General features: G+C 33.4%; 1 protein-coding gene and 1 long non-coding RNA gene across 2 annotated transcripts in view; both read left to right on the plus strand.

The window, feature by feature from the left end:
• The window catches only part of LOC133196093 (B-cell receptor CD22-like), a 613,523-nt gene that overhangs the window by 131,289 nt on the left and 472,592 nt on the right, over positions 1 to 9,642 (plus strand). The gene's annotated exons all lie outside the window — the stretch shown is intronic.
• On the plus strand, positions 424 to 3,860 carry LOC133196185 (uncharacterized). The gene is made up of 5 exons (XR_009722286.1): positions 424 to 718; positions 1,508 to 1,617; positions 1,886 to 1,939; positions 2,509 to 2,653; positions 3,014 to 3,860. It is a non-coding gene; the product is annotated as an uncharacterized LOC133196185 (long non-coding RNA).

Here is a 9,642-nt window from a genome sequence, read left to right on the forward strand (position 1 = left end):
GCTTGGGAAAACACCGCACCTCAGATTGTAAATTCTGCAACAGGTTAAAAAGTGTCAGAAGGAACACCACACAAGTGAAACTAACAAGCGACAGAGACGAGCCCATCAAGTTAACAAGTGTCAAAATCGTAGAAATGAGAAAGAAGCCAGGAACGTTTAACCACAGTACTAAATGTTGAATGTTGAACATCAAACTACAAGTGTTATACTGAAAACAGCTATCGCCCTGGTGAGTCATGAAAATCAGCGAACCGCCCTAATGTAGATTTTCCAAAGGGTTTGGAAAAGTTTTGGAATTCCATGGAATTCCAAACATTTCCATACAAGAGTCTAAAAGTGTTTTTGGAAGTTTTTGGAATCTTTTGGAATTTGAATAACAAATTTGGACTTAGACATTTTGAGGTGTGGAAAGTTGTGGAATTCTATGGAAAAGCTGATAAAATGAGAAACTTAGACATTTTCTGCTCTGGAAAGCTGTGGAAAATAACTTAGAATTTTTTCTTAAACTGTCGGCTCATAGTACAATTACGTCGGGATCGATGTCGGGCTCGATGAACAATTAATTTAAACTACAGCCCGCCAAAATTCAACAATTCGGCTGCCATGTTGTATTGTTGGACAGAAGGAAAGAGAGTGTCACGAAGAAGGGAACTGCTGTCATTATTAGCTTGGAATGGAATTTGTATTTTGACAAAAGATGCAGACATTTTAAGACCCGGTAGGTACAATGTACAGTAATCAGTATTTTATGTGTTCTTGAAGTTGAATGGATAATTGACTGTTCCTCAGTCTGGGCACCACACACATAGAATGCCCAACGATGAAACCATTAGGGCGAGTTTCATTTCTTTAATAATTATTGTACAACTCTAAACATCTCTTATCAAAATATGTTTGAACAATGTGTGGATTTCAACCCGAATTTCCTCCGTTCGTGCATGTCCTTAGACCTCGCTATGTATGCTAGTGGCACGTTGCCAATTGCACCACGACAGTCCATGTTACATCGTACACAGACATCATAACACTATTAGTGTCTCCAATATGTTGCAACATGCAACATCTAAATTTGCTATCTTAACCATGTTTACAACAAAGAAAAAACGTGTAGACGGTGGTAGACTAATAATGCTCTATAAGCTGTCTATGTGATATAAAGTTGTGCACAACTTAGTTGCGGTAGACCCAAGCCTCTATTTAGTTTCACAGACTACCACCAACAAAGGCATTTCAAGTCTTCCTTACTTTCAGACCTTTAGTACTTGCACAGATAATTTAAATATAGTTCCCCCCCCCCCCCCCATTATGGAAATTTATTTCTCTTCCATGCTCAGTGGTGTCGGCAGCCTCTTTGGGGCCAGTTCAGAACTCTGGTCCGAATTATTAGCTAATAACATTCCTTAGTACATGTACTACTTACATTTACAGAGTACATTGTAAATAATTGTATCTATTTTTTAATGCATGTTCATGATCATTCACAGCACTTACTTTTATTATTTTATAGCTGAAGTACTCGATTTGCACAGCGCCGGCATATAATCATCAAGTTTGATGAAATGTCCTAATATGTAGATGTAGATGCTAAGTCATTCAGTCACCTAGCTTGTGAGAATGGTGAGAGCCTGCTCAAATTATCATTCAGCACAAATAAACTAACATTGTTTTTATTAATTAATGTTTTATAGCGTAAGATTTTTTTATTGAGCAAGTAACAAGAGGTTTATATTCTTAATTCCTTAATAATGCATAACAATTATAACTTTTGACAGGTAATCTAAACATGCTAAATGCTACATGCATAATCATTTTACATTTTATTTAAGTATAAATATTAAAAATGACTATACTCTATGACATAAAATCATGCATGCATTATTTACAGGAATGCTCACAAAAAGGACAAGAGCGAGAGAGCTGTATGGAAATTTACACAAAGGTAAGATTTTTTAATCATTTTCCTAATCAATAAAATCAAAAGAATTGAAATTATGTGTTTATCAATGTTAGCCAGGCATTGAGAAAAGTTATTATGAACCTTAGACTCCACTCTTTCAAATATATTTTAGTTATTTTAAGAAGTTGTTGCTTTTAACTTGTTTCCTATGTCAGTTCTCTGTCCTGTTCACAAGTTTTTACCTACGCCTTGTCAATGTCATTCATCATATTCTTACACAAACCTATAACCTTAGTCGCAGATATAAATTTCCAGAAATAAAGAAGTACATGTATACATGTACTAATATATTATCTTACTCAATACTGAATTGTTGAGGCATGGAAGTTACATGTATTTATAACAGTTTATTTAATATTTTCTTAATTTTTCAAAAATAAAGTGTATGTACATGTACATGTATTTGCATGTTTGAAGCCTAGAACAAATGTATTCTATATATTCACTTTATGTTATTTGCTTTGTCTATATTTTTGTTACATTGTAAATTAACCAATGTGCATTTAAAGCAATTACATATGCCTATAAATTCGTCTTTTCCTCTTTTCAAGGGTCAGTTAACGGAGTAAGCTGATATGGAGGATAATATATCAAAGGCAGCATAGGCGTCCAAACTCCTGTTCAAGGTGCTTTTAATCAGAAGCTTAAGAGACAAAAGACGAGCCATTGACAAGGCAAAACTGAATGTTTTATATGGTATATAAATTATATTTACTAATGTACTTTTTTTCATACCTTAACTTTATTTGCTGAATGTTTTTAAGGGTACATAGTTTATGTAATTTACAATGTTCTCTCTCATATTCAAGGTTAATTAACTTAGACACAATCATGTCTCTTTATTTTTTTTTAATTTCACAACTTCCATTAGTTTAAAAAGAAATCAATCCTAATCTGAACGAAAAATTACAAGATAATAAATTCCTATTCTACAGTATTAAACTGATCTGCCAGGTTGAAAGAACCAATTGTCTTATATAGCTTTAGTTTATTATTTGTCATATATTTATACATGACATAGATATCATACATCTTTATGGTAATCTTTTCTTTCAGAAATTGAGCAAGAAAAGTTTGAAGTGTCTTTGGGAATGATCAACATCAAACTTGCTGAGCTTTTGAAGCCGTCGTACCAAAAGTGAATCCATTCGTGACACCAATTATCTGACCACCCTCTAACAGAACCAGTGAGGAAGTGATTCTAGCCAATACTTCAGAAGTTTAGGACCCTCAATAATTAGGATCTTGGGGCATGTTGGGGAAAAAAATAGCATGTGTTGATTTTATGGGATCTTTCAAATATAGTTGTGTAGTAGATATTTGTGTACTTAATACATATGTTTGTCATTCTAGTCATTAACTTTGTATGGTAAATGTATATGGACCACTGGAAGATCATTGTAACTGTATACAAATGTTGCAAATATACCCTGTTAAGGCTTTAGTGACCTTTCCCAAGGTCATTCAATGAAGCAAAAGGTCATAATTAATGTTTTTTTTTTAAATCTATTTTGTTTTATTATTAAAAAATGTCATATGTTTGAGATTACTCTAGGTACAAAGGATTTTCTTTAACCAAAGGTCATTTGTTTCTCATGCAGACCGTAATTTACTACATGTACATGCATGTATATTATAATAATTCTCATTAATTAAACCAAGGTGATCATCCAGTAATGATATTTTTCTGTGGATTTTTAACATTGTTTAAATAATCTTTGATGTAAAATACTTTCATTGATAATACTTTTTAAAATTTGTGCTTTCATTATACATAGAAGTGTGTATGCAATATTTGTCCCCAAACACATTGTAAAGCAAAAATGATTTTTTATTTTGAAAATATAGATTTGATTTATGAAAAATTGTGATGTAGTCATTTTTTTTTTGTAATTATTTGGCCCTTAAATTATTTTGATTATTCCAGTTTTTGTATTTTCCTGGAATTCCTTGGATTTCCGTGGAATTCCATAGATTTCCAAATATCCTGGAATTCCATGGATTTCCAGCTATTTCCGCAAATTTCTATTCTGGCATTGTTCCGCTCTTTTCCAGGCTAGATTTGAAATTCCATACCATTCCAAAAAAGTTCCGTCCCAATACTCTCGAGAATTCCTCGGAATTCCATGGAACACTTTTTCCATGGAATTCCACGGAATTTGTTATGGAATTCCACGGATCTTACGGAAAATCTACATTAGGGTGATTCTTATACCTTTCTTGATGAAGGATTGCAAAGATCGTTCATAACAGACAAAACTAGTTAGTGAGTTAGGAATCACACAAAGGACATCTGAAGCAATTAAACTATCTACTTTTGGAAAAACTGGAAGTGTTCAGTATCTTGGTGCAACCATCGATTTGATAACCAACTCTGAATTGATCGCTATTAATACTCTGATAGTACAGTCTATAGCAAGCCCTCTAATCAGCTACTACACTTCAGAAGTAAGAAGACTGTCATACCTTCAAGGACTCAAATTACAAATCAATTGACAGCGAATTTGTATTTTCGTTTTAATTGGAGCAGATCATTACTGGAGAATTTTAGAAAATTAAGTCACCCAGGAATGAGGAACAACTGCGGTGAAATCAAAGATTAGATTTCTGCTTTCAGGACCAGCTTCTCAATCATCTTGTACAGACAGTGTCAGTGATCAGATATACAAGGTAATGACTATGCACACATCAGTAGAACTAGCTCTGAAACGTAATTTGTCGAAATGCTCATCTGGTGCATCAAAATTGGTGCCGTATGAGATTAACAACATGTACTAAGATAAATGTATCGAGTTTCGGGACGGCAAATACTACGCGAAGTTGCCAAGTTGATAAACAAACCAAAGCACTAAAGCACTATCAACAGAAATACACAGAACAGAAGAAATACAGTGAGATATTCAAGGAACAGGAACAAAAAGGATTGATAGAAAATGTACCAGCGGATACAAAATCGTCTTCTGTAGTGCTTTATATTCGACACCACTATATAAAAAAAGGTTCCAGCACAAGTCTATGAATGTAGCTTCCGCAGATAACATGACAAGCCGAGACTTAATTACTGCCTTGAATCAACGCCAACCATCTAAAATAATTTCACATAATTCTAACAAAATTTCGATACTCGAATATTTTTAAATTCAGTGTAATTTTCTAAATGAAATCCATTGGAAATCAAAAAGTTTCAATAGCCTATAAAACACACAAAACCTTGTCACTGCACAGTAAAATACACAGTAGGAACTTTATGCATTGTAAATACTCTAGGAACACCAAAATGTATATTGTTTTGACTCAGATTAATTAAAAACAACTACCCTGTTAAATTTTCGTAAAAATACAACAACTGCGCGTTTATAATTAATTTCTCTTTTTTTCCTCCCAGTGTTCATTATTGTTATTTAACTTTCCATGTCACAGACGGATCTTACGTCTATTAAACAAACCAGTTCGGAAACGCGCTAAGTTCATAATAAAGATTAACGAAATTAACAATGATGAAGAGAGAAAATTGGAAAGTATAAATACAAGCTGAAGCTGACGCACGGTGTTCAATTTGTCGGCATGAACAGTTGTTGTTAAAGGACCGACGACATCAAAAATGAGAATTCAATGCTTAATTCCTGTAACCACAGACATTGAAAAAGCATTTCTGCACGTTGGCCGAGATACAACGATTCCTTTGGCTAAAGGACCCGAATGATCTCAACAGTTTATTAGTGCCTTACCGTTTCAAAGCAGTTCTTTTTGGAGCAACTTGCTCCCCATTTATTGTAAACGCATCAATTCCTTAGCATCTACTTAACAAGAACTCTGCAAGTGCAGATATCTGTATGTGGATAATGTGATATCAAGTTTTGCAAGTGAAACTGATGCTCTTGAGTACTTTCGGGAATCAAGGAAGATCATGATGGATGCAGAAACGAAACTTAGATCACGGACATCGAACAGTGAGCTACTTCACAGGAAGAAACAAGACCTTTCAGTTAAAACGGAAAGGCGACTTTCAGTGACTTTTCAGTGGCGGTTCGATCCCGACTTCCGGCATCAACTTTTTTTTTCTTATATTCACTTATTTTTCATTTTTTTTTTACTTGAAATAGATTAATATAATACAATTATAATAAGAAAAAGTGAAATAAAATTTCTAAGTTAAAAAATAAGCTGATTATTCAATAAAAAGATACAACTGAAAGATAACTGAAAGGCCACTGAAATACATCTGCCATTCAGTCGACTGAATGGTAACTGAAAGACCACTGAAAAGTCACGGGAAAGGAACTTTTCAGTGACCTTTCTGTGGCCATTCATACCATTCCGTCGTCTGAATGGTGTAATTATGTTCCCCAAACGAAGTTTGGGAACATATTGTTTTTACTGTGTTTCTTATTATTATTATTATTATTATTTTTCTTCCTGGGTACTTTTTTGTCCGTGAGTGATCTCCGAAACTACACATCCGATTGAGGTGAAACCTTTTTAGGGTTAATAGGAATGTTATGTAGATTTGCGGAACGAAGGTCATTTTGCGCGCACGTGCGTGCACGTGCAATGAGTAAAATGACCGATATACTTGATATAGCCATAACTTTCATATCTTTTGATGAAATACTTTGATACTCAGAATATAAGGATATATTAATAGTGTAGACAAGATGACATGGTCAAAATGCGCATGCATGCACGTGCGCGCATGCGCATTGATTGAAATAACCAATACAATTGATATAGACTTAACTTGTACATTTTTTGATGAATTGCTTTGAAACTCAGAATATTAATATATATTAGAAGTGTAGGCAAGAAGACTTGATCAGCGCACACATGCATGCACGTGCGCGCGCGTGCAATGAGTAAAATGACAGATATACTTGATATAGCCATAACTTTCATATTTTTTAATGAAATGCTTTGATACTCAGGATATCTGGATATATTAAAAGTGTAGACAAGATGACATGGTCAGAATGCACATGCATGCACGTGTGCGCATGCGCAAATGATTGAAATAACCAATAAAAATGATATAGACTTAACTTGTACATTTTTTGATGAATTGCTTTGATTCTCAGAATATAAATATATATTAGAAATGTAGACAAGATGACATGGTCAGCGCACACATGCATGCACGTGCGTACGCGTGCAATGAGTAAAATTACCAATATACTTGATATAACCATAACTTTTACATTTTTTGATGTAATGCTTTGATACTCAGAATAGATAGATATATTATTAATGTAGACAAGACGACATTGTCAACATGCACATGCATGCACGTGCGCATGCATGCAATGCTAAAATGACCAATATACTTGATATAGCTGTAACTTTTATACTTTTTGATGAAATGCTTTGAACTCAAAATATGTAGATATATACTAATAGTATAGATAAGATGACACGGTCATCATGGATATGCATGCACGTGCGCGCGCTTGCAAAGCGTTAAATGACAGATATACTTAATATAGCCAAATTTTTTTTTATCTTTTGATGAAATTTGAATATAAAGATGTATTAAAAGTGTAGACAAGTCGACATGGTCATTTTGTACATGCATGCCAGTGCGCGCGCGTGTAATGCGTAAAAAAAAATATACTTGATTGCCTTATTTAATGATGCTTACAGGGAATAAGACACCAAAAGGAAGTTGGGGAGCGTTTGGGGAACATCTGTAACGGTCCCCGTTACAATTAATACTAGTTTCATCTTGTGCTTCACACAGAAGCAATGTATCATAGATTACACGACTCGGACGAAGAAATAAAATTACTAGGATTACGCTGGGATCCAAGGAACGACAGACTATCATTTGCAAAACGAGAAATACCAAAACTTGAAACTGTTACAAAGAGATTGATACTACAATACTTTTTAAAATCACTTTTGAAGTCGCTGGAAGAGAGAATATTTGACTTCACTGAGAGAGTACTATACAGCATATGGAAGTGACACAGAATATGAAAGTTGAAGATATTGTCCAAATTCACTAGGATAGACCTCGGATCATGTTGGAAGTACATGTAGCTATCGTGGAGGAACTCTTACAGGGAAGAGACGGAATCGTCAGAGCTGTCACTTTACTGACTTTTTCAAATTTTCAAATTTTATTATTCATTTGAACATGCTTTAAGTTACTCCTAACAAAAAAAGAGTATATTTAACTATAGTTTACTATACATGTAGTTAACTTTAATTAACTATAGTATCAAAGTTTTTACTATGGTAAATCAAAGTATTTTTACTATGGATTTCAGATTGTTTTATTTTAAGTTCTCCAATTCATACATGCAAATTTTTTATATTAAATGGAAATATTATTTGTATATTCACATATAATCTCCATATTTAACATAATTTATATTGAATTTAAGATATGTTAAGTTTTGAAGTCATTAAAACTAAAGTAAATTTTCAAAGTAAATCAAAGTATCAAAGTATTAACTATACTTAACTATAGTAAACTATAGTTTACCATAGTAGTTTTTTTTGTTTGGGATGTTACACTAGATAGTAACACGTTTCTAAATAAACCACTTTACGATCAAGACATGTTTTTATACCTTTGCTATACATTTCACAACAATGTTTGTTCAAAATATGACCCAAGAGTGTAGGACGTCCTGTCAATATATTGGCGATCAAAGTTTTCATAGGAATAAATGGAGAAAATATTAAAAATTCTTTTTTTTTTCCAAGAGCAGCAAAGTCATGATGAAGGATTTTTATATAGAAGCATCTTCAGGTAGTGTAAATTCTTATTTGTTCAAATCTTGACCCCAGTGATAGTTTAGGGTCACAATGTTAAATCAAAATTTTACATAAGAATGTATTGTAAAAATATTTTAAAAGTATTCTTCTGCCGTGATTACTAATAGTCTTATGTATAAAGAAGCATACTGAGATTTCATTTTGTTTAAATCATTACAACTAGGGGGTAGGGTTGGGCCAGTATTTATAAACTTGATTTAACATAGGAATATATTTGGTAAAAATATGCTGATTAAGAACAGATTGACTAGAGTTAATCAGGTGAGCGTTGTGGCCTTTGGGCCTCTTGATACATTGTTGATAATTTTCGAATGAGAGAGGATATGGCATTCGTATTTGACAAGTCATGAACCCTTCATCTCACGAACAGGAAAGTCATGAATGGTCATAATAATATAAAACCATCCTCAAGTACTGTATATTCAAATTTGTTCAAATCATGACCCCCAGGAGCATAGAGGGGCGATAACAGGTGATCATAGTTATGCAAAGAAATATAAGGGATATATTGATAAAAAAATTCTTCAGCAAAGACATTGTGTGCCATATTAATTCAAAAGCATGCTTAAGTTGTATAGATTCAAGTTTGTTCAAATCGTTATCCTCCCGGGAATAATATGTTGAAATTTATTCTTTAATTTAGGTAGACCAAGACCATTTGATGGGAAATCAAAAATTGATACTGGGATAAAGACAAATGAAGGACTTAATATATCAGCCAAGTTTATTGGATACCCTCTACCAAAGTTATCATGGAGATTTAAAAGGAATTTAACTGATGACTATAGAAACCTGTCCAATGAATTCAAAGTTTCTTCCTTGTCATTGAATGCCTCAACCATCCAGACAACCTTAGCTAAAGACACGCTAAATGAAGTACACTTTGGATATTACTTAGTGTCAGCTAT

The sequence above is a fragment of the Saccostrea echinata genome, unplaced genomic scaffold (assembly GCF_033153115.1).
Source record: "Saccostrea echinata isolate AGI-Se365-2 ecotype Australia unplaced genomic scaffold, CSIRO_AGI_Sech_v1 ptg000030l, whole genome shotgun sequence".
Lineage (NCBI taxonomy): Eukaryota > Metazoa > Mollusca > Bivalvia > Ostreida > Ostreidae > Saccostrea > Saccostrea echinata.